Genomic DNA, 20793 nt, shown 5'->3' on the forward strand with positions numbered 1-20793 from the left:
ACTGCCCTGAAATGACATCCAGTAACTAATGGTGACTTTACCTAAGTTTTGTATAATTTTTCTGACAGTGCAACATGCTTTTTTTTCCCCACCTGATCCTAGTTTGGTAAGGTATATCGAAGTGGCAGTTTTGCCTCCCCTCGCAAGCCGTAAGTTTTAACAGGGATTATCCTGGTGGTGCAAATTGGAGTTTGCATGTTTGTTTTGCTTACCAGCATTTTTCAAGACAGATCTGTGTGTGTTTTAGTATGTCGCTTGAGTCGTATACAATATATTAAAAATCACTTCATTTCCCAAATCCTCATTGAATGTTCCTCGCCAGCCGTGTGGTCCTCCAGAACAAAGGCCAGCCTTCCTTCCAGCTGTCTGGCCAAGGAGCTTCAGGGTCTTCTAGCAAGCACCCCAGAGGCAGGCAAGCATCCCAGAGGCAGAAGACTGTCATCCATGGTACAGGACTGCGGCGAACAAGCTGACTGCGCAGTCACGTGGTTGGGGGGGGGGGGGGGCTGACGGTGGGTCATGTGACCAGGCTCTGGATTAGGCCTGCCCAGAGGAGTGTTTTCTTACATCCAGAAAGGACCTGAAAGGCGGACGACACCTGTGATCCGCAGAGCAGAACGTGGGAGGAACGGCGGGATGTTAAGGTAGTTAGGTGTCTTTCTATGCTGTATCAGCCTGAAAACTAATTTCTCAGGCGACTGGAACTACAGCATTTGTTGGTAAAGGAAACAATCCCTCAGCCAACCGGGAGCGTCTTAGCCGGTCTGTCTTTTGTCCAGGAGCTCAAGAAGCAGAGAGTCTACCTGCCCGACGCATTCGTGGAGAGGAGCAGCGGTTGCTATTGGAGGAGGTGGGTGCAAGGACAGCAGATGCCATCCCTGAGAGGTGGTGACTGAGACTAGATGCGGGTGCAGGTAATGCCTCGGATCCGCCTGCTCCCTCCTGCCTTTTGAACACCCTTGACCCCTCATCCCAAGGCTCCCAGCCCAGTGCCCTGTGTTTGTATGTGTGGGTGGGAGAGGTGGGCATATGGATGGAGTTGGCTTCAGGGGAGCCCAGAGCGGGGAAATGGTGAAGTGACAATTCGTGAACACCTGTGGTGCTGGATCAGGAAAGGCAGGGGTGGGGATGGGAATCGTGAGCTATGCGTCCGCACTCATTCTACTCTCTGTCTTCTTACTGGCAGTATTCAGGCAGTGGGGATGGCTGATACCAGCTCAAAACTGGCGGAGGGTGGACGAGGGCAGGAGAAGAGAACACATACATCTGCCTTTTGCTCCAAGGCTCCAGCTGGCTGGGGATGCAAGAGAGGAATGAACCTCAATCCCGGCAGTTCTAGGAAAAGGAGGAGGAGACATAGACTCGAGGGGAGGAAACCTAGATGCTGTGGGCCCTTCACCTAGGATTTCTCATTAGGATACTCCAAGGTTCTCGATCCCCAAGGGGATTCCTGGATCTCAGCCCCATGCAGCAGGATCTCATTCCCATTGAGGGACACAAAGTGCGTTGCTACTCCGTGTGAGCTCTCTCTCCCTGCTGTCTTGGGCCTCAGAGGAGGGTCTTTCTGGGGACCACCTACAGAAACTGCTTCATGGATAGTCTCATAGGTTCCCCTCTGCATACCCTTTGCTCTCTTGTGTTGTGATCTCTGCTCATTCCTTAGGATGTGTTTCTTTGGTCCCATCCTAGGTAGCAGCCCCATGGTAAGTCCTTGTCCTCTTTCACATCGAGTATCCTCCTTTCCCCCTACCCCATGCACCCACTGGGTACCAAGTGAAAGAAAATGGTTCCTCTACCCACAATACTTCTGGCACAGAGTGTGTGGATTTTTCACACCAAGCAATTCTCCTATTCTTTGAGGACACCAGCTAGGTATCCTACAATTTAATTCAATTCTGACACTACCCAGAGTTAGTGCAGACTTCTCTGGTTAAGGGCTCATTCCCATAAGACTGCCCTTCCCCACTTCAGACAACAGTCACAAGTAATGGATCTCCATGTCACCCACACTTCTGTCTGACTTAGCTACTAGTTGGGAGTTCTCACAACCCCCTCCTCAGGTTCAATAATTTGCTATAAGGGCCCACAGAACTAAGGGAAACACTACTTCCTATTACTGGTTCATTATAAAGGATATAAATTAAAAGCCAGATGAAGAGGTACATATGGCAAGGTCCAGAAGGGTCCCAAATGCAGAAGCTGCCATCCATGTGGATTTGGGGTAGACCACCTTCCCAGAATATGAATGAGTTCACCAACCTGGAACATCTCAGACATTTGGGATTTTTATAGAGGTTTCATTACATAGGCGTGATTGATGAAATCATTGACCATTGGTGATTAGCTCAATCTTCAGCCCCTCTCTTCTCCTTGGAGGTCAAGGGGTGAGGCTGAAAGTTCCAACCCTCTAATCATGCCTTGGTCTTTCTGGTGACCATCCATATCTTGAAGCTACCTAGTGCACCCACCAGTCATCTTGGAGCATAAAAAAGGACACCTATCACTCCAGAGATTCCAAGGGTCTTAGTGTCAAGAACTTGAGACTAAAGACACATGTAGCAAAAGATGCTTCCGTTATCCCTATCAGGAAATAGCAAGGGTTCTAGGAGCTCTATGCCAGGAATATGGGACAAAGAATTATGGTTACCAAAGGCTGGAAAGGATATTGGGGATGGGGTATAAAAAGGAGTTGGTTAATGGGTACAAAAATACAGTTAGAAGGAATATGATCTAGTGTTCAGTAGCACAATAGGGTACCTATAGTTAACAATAGTTATTATGTATTTCAGTATAATTAGAAGAATAGATTTGGAATGTTCTCAGTGCAACAAAATGATAAATATTTGAGGTGATGTATATCTCAATTACATTACACATTGTATGCTTATATCAAAATATAATTTATACCCCATAAATATGTACAAATATTACATATCCATGTGAATTAAAAATTTAAAAAATTTTAAAAATAACTCATTTCAAATTTCAATCAAAATAAAAAAGATCAAATGCTTATTTCTTCATATATCACAATACATACAAAGTCAGTGTAAGAAAGTGTTGCTAGGAAGAAATGACTTTTTCTAATCCCACTCCTATCCTTATGTTTATACCAAGTTTATAGAGTTGAAACTATGTTGTTCTACTACTTTAGGCCCTCCTATTTAGACTTAAAAGCTAGGATAGATACAAGGTATGTGGGGCAAAATCATAGGTAGAGATTAGTCCCTAGGACTACATCCTCGTCTCCTACCCTCTCCTATTATTTTCTTCTCTTTACTCTCCGGAATTCTGATAATATAAGTACTGGGGCCAGCATTCAGATTATTGTTTTCTACTCAAGCTGTCTTGTCTCTTGTCTCTGTGTGTTTTTTTGAGTATGTCAACAGAGAAGACTTCAAGTATGGTGTGGTATAATAGAGAATATAGCTGATCTTTATCCCTAGTTGCTGACACAGAGCTCCAAAAAATCTTGGAATTTCCTGTGTGACAAGAGTATCTTTGTTATGCTAACGAAATGACTTATGGTGGGCCCCTAGGTAGCTTCAGGATGGGGACGGGTCACCAGAAGGACCAACCATGTGATTAAAGGGTTGGAACTTTGGGCCAACTCAACCTTCAGGGAAGGTAGTGGGGCTAGGTATTAAGTTCAATCACAACCAATGGTTTAATCAATCTTGCCTATGTAATAAAACCCCAGTGAAAACTTTGAACTTCAGGGATAAGTGGAGCTTCTTGGTTGGTGAAAATATTGTTCTCTAGGGAGGGTGGTGTATCCTGACTCCATAAGGAGAGGGTATGGAAGCTTTGCGTCCAGGATCCTTTCAGACCTTGTCCTGTGTGTATCCTTAAATGAAACTGTTATAATAAGAATAGCACTTTTCATGAGTTCTGTGAGTTGTTTCAGTTAATTATGAAACCTCATAATGTCATGGGAACTCCTGAATTTATAAGTGGTCAGTCAGAAGTATGGGTGCCTTCCTGAGAATTGGGGCTGGTATCTGATCTAAAGTGGGGGCAGTATTCTTGGTGATTGTGCCCTCAAACCTGTAGAGTCCAATGCTAACTCCAAGTAGTTGGTTTCAAATATTTGATGTCAGAACAATAGTGTAATTTTCCCTAGTTTTAGCAGCCACACCCAGATTAATATACATAAAGCTTACGTTTGCTGTATATTCTACATCAACAAGTTAAAATGAAGGAGTCAGACCCAACAGTGTATTATGGGTGAAAAAAGCAGTCTGTTTTTGTGACATGTACCTGTAATTTAGATCATTTTTAAAATTATCTGTGTATCTATTTATCTATATCTATCTATGTGTCTATCTATCTAATCTATCCATCTATCCTGTCATCTTTTTTTTTCTTATCACAGCTCCCTTAGCCTAGAATTCCTGTTGTGGGTATTGCATTTATATTTGGGAAACTTCAAATTGTGGCCTGATTAAATACTTCTAAGTCCCAAATGTACTCCAAAGCAGATACTTAAACAGTTTATGCCTGTAGAATTTTTCAATCTCAGCCAAAGAGCAGGGCGACTGGGTGTGTGAGTGTATGTGTGTGTGTGTGTGTGTGTATCCAAGCAAGATGATGATTGCCTTTGTTCTGACTTGTAGGTGGTTGAATCCTTCCTCAATTATTTTTCTGGGGTGTAGTTGAAATAAAAATTTCATCATTCACTCAGGCCTCTTGTTCCTTCTCCCTTTTTTGATAAATATTATGGGTACTTTATATAATAGAGGCTACTTCGATGTCACTTGGCCTAAAATGTTGCGTGGGGATAGTATCAGAGTGAATTTTTCATCTGTCTAGTCTGGACTTTTAGCAGCCACTAATTCTCAACTCTGCCCCCAATTTCAAAAGAGCAACCTTCAATGGGATCTCATCTATAAAATACCACCAGATTTTCTGTCAAGGCTTTCACGACCTTGCACCCTTTAATACAAGTCTGCCTTTCTATCTCCATCTCTCATAACATTCTTCCAAGTCAAGGCCAGGACTAGAATGAAATAAAGAAGCTCTCATTCTCAAGTGCCTCACACTATTCCAGGCCTTGCCCCACTTTGCCTGCAGTTAAGCCCCACTGGAAAATCTGTTGTTTTCCCAACTGTATTGTGTGCTTTACTACTTTTATGCCTTTCCCACATGCTGTCCCTTCAATCTTCAATGTTCTTACCCTTTTTCTGTCTATGGGAAACATCCTTTTGGGCTCAGTTCAAATGCTAGGGCCTTTTCGAAGTCTGATACCTCCTCGTCCTTATCCCTTGCCCCTTGGCAGGAGGTAATTCTTCCATTCTTTGTACTTACACAATATTTCATTTGCCACTTTGCCACTTGTTTCTTTTTCTTTTTTTTTGAGACGGAGTCTCACTTTGTCACCCAGGCTGGAGTGCAGTGGCACGATCTCAGCTCACTGCAACCTCTGTCTCCCAAGTTCAAGCGATCCTCCTGCCTCAGCCCCCCAGTAGCTGGGATTACAGGCACGCACCACTAATTTTTGCACCATTAATTTATGCCTGGCTAATGTTTGTATTTTTAGTGGAGACAGGGTTTTGCCATGTTGGCCAGGCTGCTCTTGAACTCCTGACCTTAGGTGATCCACCCGCCTCAGCCACCCAAAGTGCTGGGATTACAGGCGTGAGCCACTGCACCCGGCCCACTTGTTTCTTTATACCATGTATCAGAGTCTTTTTATTTTTTATTTTTATTTTTATTTTTTAATGAATAATACAGAACTAGTGTTGAGGGACAGGAAGCATAGAGAAAGAAGCTTGGACTCTGGAAGTGTGATTCAAACCCCAGTCTGTCTGACTGCAAAGCCTGAATGTTTACTACTTAAAATAGTAATTTGTGTTAATATTAAGATTTATTGGATTTATTGGGTGATTTCTATGTGCCAGGGTACTCTACTAAGGGCTCTAAATGTATTCACTTAGTTAATCCTCAAAATAAACTTATGAGGTAGGTGCTGCTATTGTTTCCATTCTACATATGAGGAAGCTGAGGCACACATTGGTTAAGTAGCTTAGCCAACCTCACTGAGTCGGTTAGCAGAGGAGGTGACATTCCCACCTTTGTGGTTTGAATCTGGAGCTGATGTGCATTACTTCTATGCGCTGTCTATATTCCTCCAGTGCTAGTTATCACTAAAAGCTTCCATGATCGTTGTAACTGTTTTTACAGTCAGATCTTCTCTTCCTCAAAGCTTGTAGCGAAGTATTTATCATAAAGAAATTAAACCTGAATATTGTTACACCTCCTGTCCGTTATCCTTTTTTCCCTGTTTATCAGCCTATTCCACCCTTTCCTTCCTTCCCAACCCAATGTCCATCACAGTACATTATTTTTACTACTCTTCTACCTCATCCTCTAGTGCCTGGCTCCACTGTCCTGGAGAAACCCCAACTCTGGATAAATCTCAAGTGTCTACGACTTTCTATACCTGTGTTGTTTAGTGCACCTGGGAAAATGAATCATATTGTTTTAACTGTAGACACTGTAAATGTGTCTTTCTCAATATCAGCACAGTCCCCTGAATTGAAAGCAGGTAACCTTTGATATCTTTATAATCTGGATATTTCACAAGGGTGCACCTTCACACAATGATCCTCTAAATTGAAACTAGGTTTATCTATTATCTTAAGTATTTAATGTACCTCTGGACCTCCTAGATAACTCAGAGTTTGGCTTCTGCCTGAAGCTTTACTTTTTAATCTGGAGCAGAAGCCAAACAGTTGTCAGACGTCTAGCAATCATTAGGGCAAGTGTTGAGAGTTTCTGGCTTTTCTTTCCTGGGAAACATGAGTTCTGCTACTGCAGATGTCGGTGCTCACTGATGGACACAAGTCAGCAATTCTTACTCATTGAAGAGCTGTTTTGTGCCTGAGCACATCTAGGATTGTTCCATTTTCATATAACAAGGAATTCAACTAAAACTAACTTGATAACGAAATTAATTATCCAAAGATTGTAAGTACTGAAGTAGGGCAGACTTGATGGTTAATTCAGCGAAGGACTCAGCTTTTTTCTATCTTTTTCTTCTGCCATTCACAATATCACCTTCCATCCTAAGGCTGATAGCTTGATGGCTTCAACAATTCCAGGAGGTAAGCAACTTCCTGAGGAAGAAGAAAAGACAATCTTTTCTGATGACTTTGTCTTATTAATGAGGACACTTTCCTCAGAAGTCCATCTGTAACCTTCTCCAAATGTCACATTGAGTGGAATTTGATCAATGCCTCTTCTTAAACAAGAGAGTACCAAGGGGATAGATTATCCCTAGACCAAAGAGACTCACTCCTGGAAATGGAATTAGCCTCTCTGTGACATGTGACTAAAAGGAGGAGAAAGTCAGTAACCTGCAGTGGCAACTATGCAAAAATGGCATCCTTTTAGTAAAGGGTTATGGTAAGCAACACAGAATATACGAAGCACTGAGGCTACAGCACAAAGAGCACAGTGACACTGACTTAGCAATTATGACCTTTAAAAACCATGTCGTTCTCATTTATTCTTTCCTGCTTTCTCCAGCCCACTCCATAATAGGAATAGATCAGAAATTTTAAAAGAACTAGAAAGATCTGCTATACACATGTGATGCAGGATATCAAATAGTTTTCTCAGTATGCACAATAATCCTGTAAAGTAGTTAATGCCAGCTCCCTTTTAAGGACGAAGAAACTGGGTTATAAAGACGTTAAATACCTTTGCTAAAGTTACACAAATAGTTAGTGACAAAGTCTGTATTCAGACTTTGGACTGTCTGGCTCTGAAATCTGGGTGCTCCCGACTCTTCTGTACAAAATCCCTTTAGAATGTACTCCCAGGGCTCAGAAACTAGTTACTCTAGTCTAAGCAAGCACTTAACAATCATTAGGCAGTTAATGTAAACTATAGATTCTAATAGTATCATGCACTGCCTCTTGATGGTCGTGGTGGTGGTAGTGACATACACAACTTTTCTCTCCTAGCATTAAGTTACAGTTCCTCAGACGTCATTACCAAGAATATATATATTTTTTAATTTTTAAAGATTTTTTGTAGAAACAAGGTATCACTGCATTGCCCAGGCGAGTCTTGAATTCCTGCGCTCAAGCGACCCTCCCACCTTGGCCTCCCAAAGTGCTGGAATCACAGGCATGAGCCATTGTGCATGGCCATTACCAGGAATTTTGATTTAGGAGGTCAAAAGTCTAATTTGCACTGTACATTACAAATTTTTGGGCTGAGATGTCATGTTCAGGGAGCCCCATAAATTTTCTGTACCTGGGAGTGAAAAGAGCTAATATTTATGGAGCAGCTGGGTTTTCCAGGGCAACCTAATTCCCAGATGTGATGTTCAGCAGAAAAGAAGCAGACAAAAGCAATATGCACTGCTTTTTTTTTTTTTTTAATAGAGAGGGGGTCTTGCTATGTTGCCTAGGCTGCTCTTGAGCTCCCGGACTTAAGCGATCCTCCCACCTTGGACTCCCAAAGTGCTGAGATTAAAGGTGTGAGCCACCACACCCAGCCCATTTTAAATTTTTTATTTTTTATTTTGCACTGCTCTTTAGCTTCCCCGTTAAAACCCATAGCCAGACTTCCAGTTTCAGTTCCAACATATAAGAACTTGTAAGTCATTTCTCCTGTACTTACACCAGGAAAAAACCTGAACAAACAGAATCAACAACATTTCTTAGATTCTTCAAAGAACTGAGGTATAGGGCAGTTGACTACCCCAAATTCTGAAGGCAAATCCAGAGAGTCACAGCCTATTTCTTCTTTCATAGAACAGAAACTGCTAGAGACATAAATAGGTAAGAGCACTTAAATGTAATTTTGATGAATTGCTGGAGACTGAGTGTGGAATAATATGAGAGTGAGAAACCCCTGAGGATCTGCAGTCAGGGAGGTCCCCACACTTTGGTAGGCATTACTTCCAAGAAACCCACCATATTCTTGCAGTGAAGAACCCAAAAATATCTCCTCATGGCCCCTGCAGTGGGAAGGGAACTGTACTTTTGTGAAATACACCCAGAGCCTTCTTCATTTTTTTTTTTTAAAAAGCCTATTCCGCAGTGGAAAAGACTTTATCAGAGCCTTATCTCAGCTGAGGGAAAGGCGTTTCTCCTATTTCAGCCCCCTTTAGGTTTCTAGTCTCATGTAAGGGAGAGAAAGGAGCTAAAATAAAACTCTTATGAAAATCAAAGCCCAGGGACACAGGCCCACAAAAGACTGAAATTTAATCATAATATTATAGAACACTTTCTCTCCTCTGCACTTCACCACCATGCTAACAAGGCTTTATTATAATAATAGTGGATAACAGTGAATAACACAGCTAAAAGAGCTGCAAAATACAAACTCTCCCTGAGAAGAATATTTAGGGAAATGCTAGAAATCAAAAATACTGTAACAGAGCCCAGGCACAGTGGCTCACACCTGTAATCCCAACACTTTGGGAGGCTGAGGTGGGTAGATCACCTGAGGTCAGGAGTTCAAGATCAGCCTGGCCAACATGGAGAAACCCCATCTCTACTAAAAGTACAAAAATTAGCCGGGCGTGGTGGCGGGTGCCTGTAATCCCAGCTACTCAGGAGGCTGAGGCAGGAGAACTGCTTGAACCCGGGAGGTGGAGGTTGCAGTGAGCCAAGATCGTGCCACTGCACTCCAGCAAATGGAGAATGCCTTTGATTGGATTATCAGTAGACTGGACACAGTTGAGGAAAGACTCAGCAAGCTTGAGTAGCAGTCCCGAACCTTTTTGGCACCAGGGGCAGGTTTTGTGGAAGACAATTTTTCCATAGACTGGGGGCAAATGGCATGGTTTCAGGATGATTGAAGTGCATTGCATGTATTATGTACTTTATTTCTATTATTATTACATTGTAATAGATGATGAAATAATTATACAACTCACCATAATGTAGAATCACTGGGAGCCTGGAGCTTGTTTTTGTAAAGCTAGATGGTCCCATCTTGGGGTGATGGGAGGCAGTGACAGATCATCAGGCATTAGATTCTCATAAGGAGCATGCAACCTAGATCCTTCACATGTGCAGTTCACAGTATGGTTTGTGCTCTTATGAGAATCTAATGCCACTGCTGATCTTCCAGAAGGCAGAGCTCAGGCAGTAATGAAAGTGATGGGGAGTGGCTGTATATACAGATGAAGATTTACTGGCTAGCCCGCCACTCACCTCCCGCTGTGTGACCCAGTTCCTAACAGGCCATGGACGGGTCCAGGTCCGTGGCCTGGGGGCTGGGGACTCCTGAGCTTGAGGATAGGTCAATAGTGTAAACCAAAAAGTATGTAAGACATGTCTCAATTGATTTAGAAGTTTATTTTGCCAAGGTGAAGACATTCCCAGAAGAAAAGAGCATGGAATCACAGAAACGGTCTGTGGTCTGTGCCTTTATCCAAAGAAAATTTTGAGGGCTTCAATATTTAAATGGGAACAGCAGGCTAGAGGGGAAGAGGGAGGGTACAGTAATCCACATGATGCAAGGGAAAAGGAGCAGAAACAGGAATAGTCAATTCTGTATTCCTCTGGCTCACAGTAAATCAGCACTTTACATAAGATAAAGAAAATGTGTAGTATCTACCTGTGGAGATATTTAACCTTTTATCTGTAGCTATCTGCTTAGGAACAAAAAAAAAGAAAGGTATTTTATTGCATGACTCAGCTTTCAGCTTAATATTTTCCTTTTGGCATAGTGAATCAGGGTCCTGGGTTTTTATTTTCTTTTCATAATAGAAACTTCCAAATTGAAATGAAAAAAGAACTGAACATTGAAGCACTGTGGGATTATTTTAAAACGTATAACATACGCATAGTTGGAATACTAGAAAGAAAACAGTGAATTTGGAGCAGAAGAAATATTTCAAATAATAACAGCGGAGAATTTTCCAAAATCAATGACAAACATCCAACCACAGATCCAGGAATTTTAGAAAATACCAAGCAGGATAAATACCAAAAAACTCTACACCTAGGTGTTACCAGTGGAAGGTATCCAAGTTACCGACAGTGAATCCATACAGGTCTGCAGCAAACTCAATTCTTGCCTGCTCAGAAGAAACAATTTGACTAAGGGGCATAAAGCAGAAAAAGAGACCGAGGCAAATTTCAGAGCAGGAGTGGAAGTTTATGTAAAAAGCCTTCAGGGGCCAGGCGCCATGGCTCACGCCTATAATCCCAGCACTTTGGGAGGCCAAGGCAGGCAGATCACAAGGTCAGGGGTTTGAGACCAGCCTGACCAACGTGGTGAAACCCTGTCTCTACTAAAAATAAAAAAATAAAAAATAAAAAAACCCAGCTGGGCGTGGTGGTACATGCCTGCAATCCTAGCTACTCAGGAGGCTGAGGCAGGAGAATCACTTGAACCCAGGAAGCGGAGGTTGCAGTGAGCCGAGATCACGCCACTGCACTCCAGCCTGGGCAACAGAGCGAGACTCCAACTCAAAAAAAAAAAAAAAGAAAAAAAAAAGGCTTCAGAACAGGAAAGAAAGGGGAGTACGCTTGGAAGAGACCCAAGTGGGCAACTTGAAGGACAAGCGCACAGTTTAACTTTGATCCTAGGATTTTATAGGCTGGTTCCTTTCCCATGATTCTTCCATTAATGTGGGCTGCCCGCATGTGAGGTGCCCTCCTTACCCTTGGGAAGTGGGCACGCACAGTGTGTTTAGAAAGTTGCATGCATGCCCATCTGAGGCTTTCTTCCCTTTTCTAGTGGAGTGCCCCCAGAAGGTCATACTCTGTCATTCTGTCTCTTAATGCATATGCCTGGGAAATTGCTTCTCCCTGGTATCTGCATTCTATTAACACTTTAGTGCAATAGGTGTGGACTATCAGGAAATGGCCGCTCCTTCATGCCAGCTGCCAGCTATCACTTTTAAAGAGGCAATGGGATAATTGCGGAACCATCACCTGACATTCCTAGTAGGTGGGGGGAGAGCCCTCTCTTGCCCTGCTCATGCCTACCTACCTGTAACATTCCCCCCTCAAGAGCCTAAGACCCCAAATCTTTGGGGAAAAATGGACAAAAGTCAGTCTTCTGTAAACTGCTTTCCACTGACAAAGGGACAGTGGTGGTTCAGTGGGTCTTGGCCTCTTGCTAGCTGACAGGGCAGGAACGTCATTCCGCGGGTTGGTGAAAGCAGTATCTAGCCAGGTCCAAGGGAGTCAGGGGCAGGATTTTGCCTCCTTCCTGTCCCACTGATGATCAGTCTAGGGGTCCCCTGTAGAAGGGTGTCTCTTGAATATTGAGAGGATGATATCCCTCACTGAAGATCATCTGGAGCTTGATGACCCATCCTTTTTGTTTCTTCTGAGCTGCATCAAGAGATCACTGGTTGGTTTACAGGAATAAGCAGGGTTAGTCCAAAATGCAGATAAAAACTTAAAAACAACTGATGAGACTAGATTCTAATAGTAGGTATATAATAATTTTTGAAAAATATTTTTCTCTCTCCAGTCCTCGTGATTTTTTTTAAATTATGATAGGACTGATTTGATTGGAAAGTAAACTTTAGTCTTATTATACTTAGCCTGATTATTTGCATAAAGCCCAGCAAGAATAATTTTTTTTCACGTAGGCTTTTAAAATTTGCTTTGATGGAACTCTGTTCCATAACTAATCTCAGATAATACTTTTTAAAACTGAGCTCACCCATGGGTTTGTACCTTCAAATACCTATGAGTTGAGTAAATTTCTTTTTTTGAGGTTCCAAAATAACTTGGGGCTCCTAGGCCTGTCAGAAAATGACATTCTTTACATACCACAGGTCAGGAACCCTGTACAGGGACTGTGTAGACAAGGTATGAGGCCAGTTTTCCCAAAGGGATTTTATTGGCTCTATAACTCAAGCTTGATTCCTTAAATGAAGACACATCATTCCAGTCAAAGACTTGGTAAAACAACCAGTTTCTCCCATTGCCCTATTGCAAAAGAAAGCATTCTTATTGCACTTATGCAAGTAACTATATTGCCATAAGTTAAGAATACTTACAAATCGGCTGGGTGCAGTGGCTCACACCTGTAATCCCAGCACTTTGGGAGGCCGAGGCAGGAGCATCACCTGAGGTCAGGAGTTCGAGACCAGCCTGACCAACATGGTGAAACCCCGTCTCTACTACAAATACAAAAAAAATTAGCCAGGCATGGTGGCGGACACCTGTAATCCCAGCTACTCGGGGAGCTGAGACAGGAGAATTGCTTGAACTTGGGAGGCAGAGGTTGCAGTGAGCCGAGATCACACCACTGCACTCCAGCCTGGGCAACAAAGAGCGAAACTCCATCTCAAAAAAAAAAAAAAAAAGTCACAAATTGTTTCCAAATTCTGGAAAAATCAGGTAGAGAGAAAGGAATAGGCTCCAAATTTTCTTCACAGGAGTATACTTTACTCAATTGTTAAAAGCTGTAAATAACTCAAAAGAAAAGTTTTCTTGAATCTGAAAAACAAAGGATCAGCAACATTTTAAGCAAAATGTTAAAAAAAAGATGACTTCAGTCTTTTATTAGTTTTGTCCATTCAGTTAACCCCTGTTCTGCTTGATATTCATGAACATTTCAGCTCTCCATGAAAGTCCTGAAAGGTATTTTTTTCCTTTATTTTAATGTCACTTTCACTGGCATCCGTGTGAAGAGACCACCAAACAGGCTTTGTGTGAGCAACAAGGCTGTTTATTTCACCTGGGTGCAGGCGAGCTGAGTCCGAAAAGAGAGTCAGAGAAGGGAGATAGGGGTGGAGCTGTTTTATAGGACTTGGGTAGGTAAAGGAAAATTACAGTCAAAGGGGGTTGTTCTCTGGCTGGCAGGGGCGGGGGTTACAAGGTGCTCAGTGAGGGGGCTTTTGAGCCAGGATGAGCCAGGAGAAGGAATTTCATAAGGTAATGTCATCAGTTAAGGCAGGGCCCAGCCATTTTCACTTCTTTTGTGATTCTTCAGTTACTTCAGGCCATCTGGATGTATACCTGCAGGTCACAGGGGATATGATGGCTTAGCTTGGGCTCAGAGGCCTGACAGTCAAAATCTCCAAAGTTACCAGAAACTTGCATTCAGGAACACCTGTCAGTTCTATAGCTGATTATAAAACACCATTTAAAGAGGATCAAAACAAGACAGGCCAGGCGTGGTGGCTCACGCCTGAAATCCCAGCACTTTGGGAGGCCAAGGCAGGCGGATCACAAGGTCAGGAGTTTGAGACCAGCCTGGCCAATATGGCGAAACCCCGTCTCTACTAAAAATACAAAAATTAGCCAGGCATGGTGGCAGATGCCTGTAGTTCCAGCTACTCAGGAGACTGAGGAAGCAGAATCACTAGAACCTGAGAGACAGAGGTTGCAGTGAGCCGAGATTGGGCTACTGCACTCCAGCCTGGGCAACAGAGTGAGACTCTGTCTCAAAAAAAAAAAAAAGACAATTGTCTGTGGATGATGAAAAGTCCAAGGGCAGCCACAGTTAAAGACACATTGACAAGGAAATTTCTTACCTCTGTGGCACACAAGAATTTTACATAACAGTTCTAATTATTAATAATACCCACTAAGTTATATCAGAGTCTCATAATTTTGGAACACATATTAATAACATATTTATGCAAATACAGCCCAAAGAAAGCCAAATACAATTTCATATTTGACAATGCTTCCTTATACCAAATAAGCCAACTATGTCATTTTTGGACTTTAGAGGACCTGATATCTAAAACATTAATTAGGTCAGAAATAGACATGATTTATAATTTAATTTTGGAAAGTTTGTCAAATATCAAAGATTTTAAACACTTGATATTATAAAATAAAATCCCAGGTCACCATAAGTCATTCACTTAGCCAACCTATAGTTTATTTGAAAGGCAAACAAAAATCTTTCATTATTTTTTAATATTACACGAAAATCTTGTTCAAGAGAGCTAAATTTCACCTTTGCATTAGTGTCAAACCGAATTCTTAATAAAATGTTATAGACAAATCTAATTTTAATGTCTGACCATAAAGTAAGATTCTCATAAACCTTTTATAACACTTTACAACTTCTTTTGTTAAAGAGCAGATCAGTGCTCCAAGAAAACTCTGTTGTGCCTTTATTCCAATGTTCAACTTATGGAAAAATTGTATAATACCCCTTTAACTTTAGCCAATATGTTTCCACACAGAATCTCTCTTTTTTTTTTTTTTTTTTTGAGACGACATCTTGCTCTGTCGCCCAGGCTGAAGTGCAGTGGCGCCATCTCAGCTCACTGCAAGCTCCGCCTCCCGGGTTCAAGCAATTCTCTGCCTCAGCCTCCCAAGTAGCTGGGACTACAGGCACCTGCCACCACACCTGGCTAATTTTTTTTTTTGTATTTTTAGTAGAGACAGGGTTTCACCATTTTAGCCAGGATGGTCTCGATCTCCTGACCTCATGATCCGCCCACCTCGGCCTCCCAAAGTGCTGGGATTACAGGCGTGAGCCACTGTGCCCAGCCGAATCTCTTTTGCAATATATTTTTCACAAACTTTCCACAACTTGTTCAAACCCTCAGATGTTTCCTATCTAACTTAAAATAATCCTTTAACCCTCTAAACTAGGCAAGAAATCCACATTCCCATTCCTTCTTGTAATCTTTTACCAAATGCACATTTTACTTTCCTTGCACACCTTGCATGTAAAACTGTTTCTTCAGTAGTTTCAAATACATGTTACGCTGTTGACTCTTAGCAACTTTTGCTGAAAAACCTGGTTAATAAGCTATTTTAATTATGTACTAGATTTGGAGCCTAGGACACCAGGCAGAAGTGCAGATAAGGGCTCTTTCCAGCATGGCCAGGGATATGGCTAACTCCACATGTCGTTAGGCTTTATCTAGCGGTAAAGCAGGCAAGTTAAACAATTTTCAAAAGCCAAAGAAGCAGTTTATGACCTTAAAGCATTTAGCAAACCTAATATCTGACTTGCATAATTTAGACCAAATGTCTAAATTTTTGAAGATATTTTTATTTTGCCAATAATCCTAAAACTGTCTTTATTTCCAAAAGATTATTTAGGTCACATGAACTAAAAGGCATTACAGTTTAAATTTTCTGACAATATTTAAGCATTTATTTTTTAACACCAATTAATTAGAGCTCTTTTATATAAACATCACACACGACACATATGAATACATAGAAGATTCAGTAGTTGTAAGATTTTTCATTTGCCACTTTTTGTTTCTTAATTGGATTATTGGCTTCAGGGTGGAGTCTTTGGAAGAACAGAGTGGAGAAAGCATACAGTTTCCAGAGCCTAATAAGCAGATACAGCTGGAAGGCAAAAATGGATCCCCAAAATTAAGGGTCCCATTGTTATAGTGGATCCTGGATCCCCAAAAGAGAGATGCTATGGAGCAAGACAGTACAATGATTTTACCATACATTTCATTGCAAAATGATCCAATGCCAATCAGCCCATTCCCCATGGGAGTCTTATCTCTCATTGGGGGCTGGGGATGTTGCTGTACCTTCCAGGTGGCCAAGAGCATGCGTCTCTGATCCAAACGTGCAAGTATTCCTCCATAACTGCCATTAGCCATCCATATATTTCCTACCTGGTTATTACCAAAGTTCTTTCATAATGTGAAGTAATTTCTGAAATTCCCAAAAGTGAAAAACAGGTAACGCAATGCAAACAGAGCCTTAGATTTTAAGAGGGATCTATCCACTTTCAATTCCTGGGGTTCCATGGGGAAACCAGAGGCTTTTCCCAAAATGGGGTCTGTGGCACCTCCTCTTATTTTCCCAAGGAGTCCCAAGCTGTTAGAAATTATCTTAGGTCCTTTCATGTGTGCATTAAGAGTGGCAAGAAGACAAAATAAGAAAAGCAATTCAATTGACTGAGAACAAAAAACCTTTTTTTCTTCAGAAAAACAAGATTCAAGAAGAGAAAAAAACAAAGGCCTTTTAAATATATGTATAGCCTGGATATCTGCTTTTAACTAAGCTGACTTTTAACCATAGTGTTCCTAAGAAAATCCTTTTAAATCTCTTATTACTTGACTTTAGCCTAGCCAAACAGCCAATACTTGTGGTTTTTGAACTTTACCAAAAGTAACCTCACAGGTGAAACCAATAAGCCTTAACTAAGGTTATGACTTATCCATGAGTGTACGAGGTATTTTCAAAGAGGTGGTAAGCAGTTTTTACAAGATTTAGAGTCTACAAAGGTAGCTTTGACAAAGGAAAATTCAAGAAGGGAAGTCAGAAGTCATTCATGGAGGGGCAGAGAATACATTGATTTCCACCATTCCTGCTACTGGTTTGCATAGAGATAGAGAAGCCAGAAGTCTGGTAAGAATTCCTACCCTTCTACCAGCATGCCTGGCTGCTGGCTTCAGGGTTCCCTTTCCCTGAGCAGCCCTAGCGACCCTGCTTGCCGCACCCTGGGGACCAAGCCACAACACCAAGGAAAAATCATCTTTTTTCCATTTCATGGAAACTTTGAACTAGACAAAAGTCATTTTCTGTTAGAAAGTTAAGGTTTGTACTGCATGTTGCCATGTGTGTCCTGAGAAGGGAGAGTAGATAAAGAGGTTGTCTACATACTGTAGAAGTTATCCCCTCTCAAGAGATTTCTCAGATTTTTGCTAGGGCTTGTCTGAATAAGTGTGGGCTATTTTAGACATTACCAGGGACAGGTGGGAGAATGGCAATTGTTCCCTTAAGTAATATAAAGTGGTGTGAATCTTTTGTTTTGAGGGAGGGGATGCCATTTGCCCCACCTAACGGGCTTAGCCCTGTTCTCTTTATTCTACTCTGGGTTATAAAGACTTAAGAGGCTAAATCTGAGGACCTCCTGCACAGGGGTTCCAAGGCTGACTCTTGTAATTGCTTCCCAGTTTCTTTTTAAGCCAAGCAGTTTAAGGTTTGAGGAAATTAAAATTTTCCCAGTTTGGGGGAATGCATCCAAGGGGCAAGTCCTGTGGTATGGAGACACAATTCCCATCTGCCATTTGCGAAGAGAGAACAGAGGAGGAAAAAGAGGAAAAGGGAAAAAGGTGTCCTCACTTTCTTCCTATTATTCCAAATGGGGCATCCCCCCTCATCCTGGGTTCTAGACTTAACCATTCTTTACCATGTACCCATGGTCCCATCTCATCACAATTACCCACTTGAGAACAGAGAACAGAAGAGATACTGGAGTGAACAGTGAGCCCCTGTCCATCCCTGGGGTTCCAGAATTAACTGATCCTTACTGCGTACCTGCCTGGCCTTTCATCTTTTTTCCAATGGTAATCTGTTAGGCTAGGACCACCCTTTTTAGGTTCCAGACTTAACCAGTCTTTACTGTGTATCCATGGTCCCATCTCATCACAATTACCTACTGGAGAATAGAGGAGATACTGGAGTGAACCGTGGGCCCCTGTCCATTCCTGGGGTTCTGGAATTAATTGGTTCTTACTGTGTAACCCCCAGTGTTTCATTTCTGTTCCACTGGTAATCTGTCAGCCTGGGCCACCCTTCATCTCTGTCCTATGGGTCTCTTGTGTGAATGCTGAAAATTTGAGACAGGCCTCAGTTAATTTAGAAAGTTTATTTTGCCAAGGTTGAGGACACACGCCAGTGACACAGCCTCAGGAAGTCCTGAGGACATGTGCCCAAAGTGGTTGGGGCACAGCTTGGTTTTATACATTTTAGGGAGAGATGAGATATCAATGAATATATGTAAGAAGTACATTGGTTCTGTCCAGAATGGTGGGGGCAACTGGAAGCAGGGAGGGGGCTTCCAGGTCACAGGTAGGTGAGAGACAAATGGTTGCATTCTTTTGAGTTTCTGATAAGCTTTTCCAAAGGAGGCAATCAGAATAAGCCTCTATCAGAGTGAGCAGAGGGATGACTTTGAATAGAATGGGAGGCAGATTTGCCCAGCTTGAATGTTCCCTTTAGCTAGGATTTTGAGGGCACAAGATATTTTCCTTTCACACTTGCATCAGTGGCCTTTGACCAGCCTATATCCTTGTTCCCATGGCCTTATAGTGACTCTCACTCAGAGGATTTTAGTAATAAAATAATTATCTTTTTTCTTAGAAGCCTGTTTTCTCTGTTAACTGCCGCAGCGGCTGGACTTCCCTCCCCCCTCCCTTAGAATATGACCTTGAAAGTCTTGATGCACATTGAGAAGGGCATGGAAGTAATTTGAGAAATGGAGGCTATAGGAGGAAGTGGAAAGAAGCAAGAGGAATACTCATGGAAAGCCTTCATATGCTCATGAAAACAGGAGCCCTTGTATTCAAGAGGGTAACGTTTATTTGCCCTCTGAACATAAAGCAATAACCTCTGAGGACTTGGGGCTTGGGGTAAGAATTTCTCCTCCTCCCAAAGTGGTGGTGGCTTAAAAAGCAAGAGGGTGGGATCCTTAAAGGACCAGAGTGAAGCACTATGCAGGCAGACAAGCTGCTTTTAAAAGCCATCAGAAAACTTAGTGCTGGGGCATAACAGGAACAAAATGCACATGATAAGTTGTAAGAAGTCGGCAGCACTGGAGTTCCAATTAGTGTTCTGGCCACATGCCAGCAGACAGGGGAAAGATGGAATGTCACCCGAGATAGTAAAAACAAATATAAACCTCGGGGGATTATCCACAAGGGAGCCTGTGCCTTTGCTGCTGCACAAATGCAGAGAGCCATGGGCGCACGAATAATAGGGAATGTGTGTTTTAGAAGTCATGTGGCATGCAAAGTGAAAGCAAAGAAGCAGACTTTCACCCAAGGCAGAAGGTCTGGTGGGCGTGAAAAGCTATTTTAGAACACACACACAGAAAACAGAAGAATGGGTGGTATACATTTTTGGAAAAGAGCCAATTTTAGTTGGAAAGAAAAAGCAGTGGAAATCCCGGACATTGCATGGTTTTTAGGCCTCAGCCTCACCACTCTCATGAGCCTCCTATCTAGGAGGGCCATTTCATCCTTCTGACCTACTTGGTGTTGACTCTAAGGTCCTTCCCACCCCTGCAAGCCACCCATTAGGGTGAGCTGAGAAATCAGCCACGGAAAGCAGAGTCACTTATGGAGAGAGAGAAAGAGAGAGATCGACTGATTGATTGATTGATTGGGAGAATGTAAAGGAAGAGAACAAGAGTCTCTGCCTGGTAATCCAGGGAATTCTTCCAAATCTTAACCAAGACCAACAAATGTTACTTCCATGAGTCTGCAAGAACCACAGTGTTATAGAGCTTGGGGCCCAAGTCCCTTAAAATACCTGTAAAGCCTTTCCCAGATTGTGAAGAGTACAATAAATACCTAACTTTTCAATGTCCAAAAACCAACCAACATCAACAAGCATCAAGAGCAGCCAGGGAAGCACAACCTCACCAAACAAATTAAATAAGCCACCAGCGACCAATCTTGGAAAAACAGAGATGTGTGACCTTTCAGACAGAGAAGTTGAAATAGCTGTTTTGAGGAAACTTAATGAAATTCAGGATACCACAGAGAAGGAATTCAAAATTCTATCAGATAAATTTAACAAAGACATTGAAAATAATTAAAAAGAATCAGGCAGAAATTTTGGAGCTGCATACTAAAGAATGCATTAATAGCAGAATTGATCACAAGAAAAAGAAAGAGAAGAAAAGAAAAAGAAAGGAAGGAAAGAAAGAAAAGAAAAAGAAAAGAAAAAACTGCACACGGGGGTTGGATGCCTCCAACCAAAGAAGGCAAGGCATAGATATCTCTTAACATCTGAGTCACATGGCCAATACGTTACCGGTGGCAAATAACCGAGTCTCATGGTACCTAATATGTTAAGGGTAACAAGTGTCCGAGTTACCACTGGTGAATCTGTATGGGTCTGC

General features: G+C 42.1%; 1 protein-coding gene across 1 annotated transcript in view; it reads left to right on the forward strand.

Annotated features, from left to right (window-relative positions):
• The first annotated feature begins 536 nt into the window (after window positions 1-536).
• The window catches only part of BHLHB9 (basic helix-loop-helix family member b9), a 32659-nt gene continuing 12402 nt past the window's right edge, over window positions 537-20793 (forward strand). Inside the window, exons 1-2 of the mRNA XM_012498990.2 lie at window positions 537-644; window positions 780-914. The gene's annotated coding sequence lies outside the window, so the exon portion shown is untranslated. The remainder of the gene's footprint in view (window positions 645-779; window positions 915-20793) is intronic.

The sequence above is a fragment of the Nomascus leucogenys genome, chromosome X (assembly GCF_006542625.1).
Source record: "Nomascus leucogenys isolate Asia chromosome X, Asia_NLE_v1, whole genome shotgun sequence".
NCBI lineage: Eukaryota > Metazoa > Chordata > Mammalia > Primates > Hylobatidae > Nomascus > Nomascus leucogenys.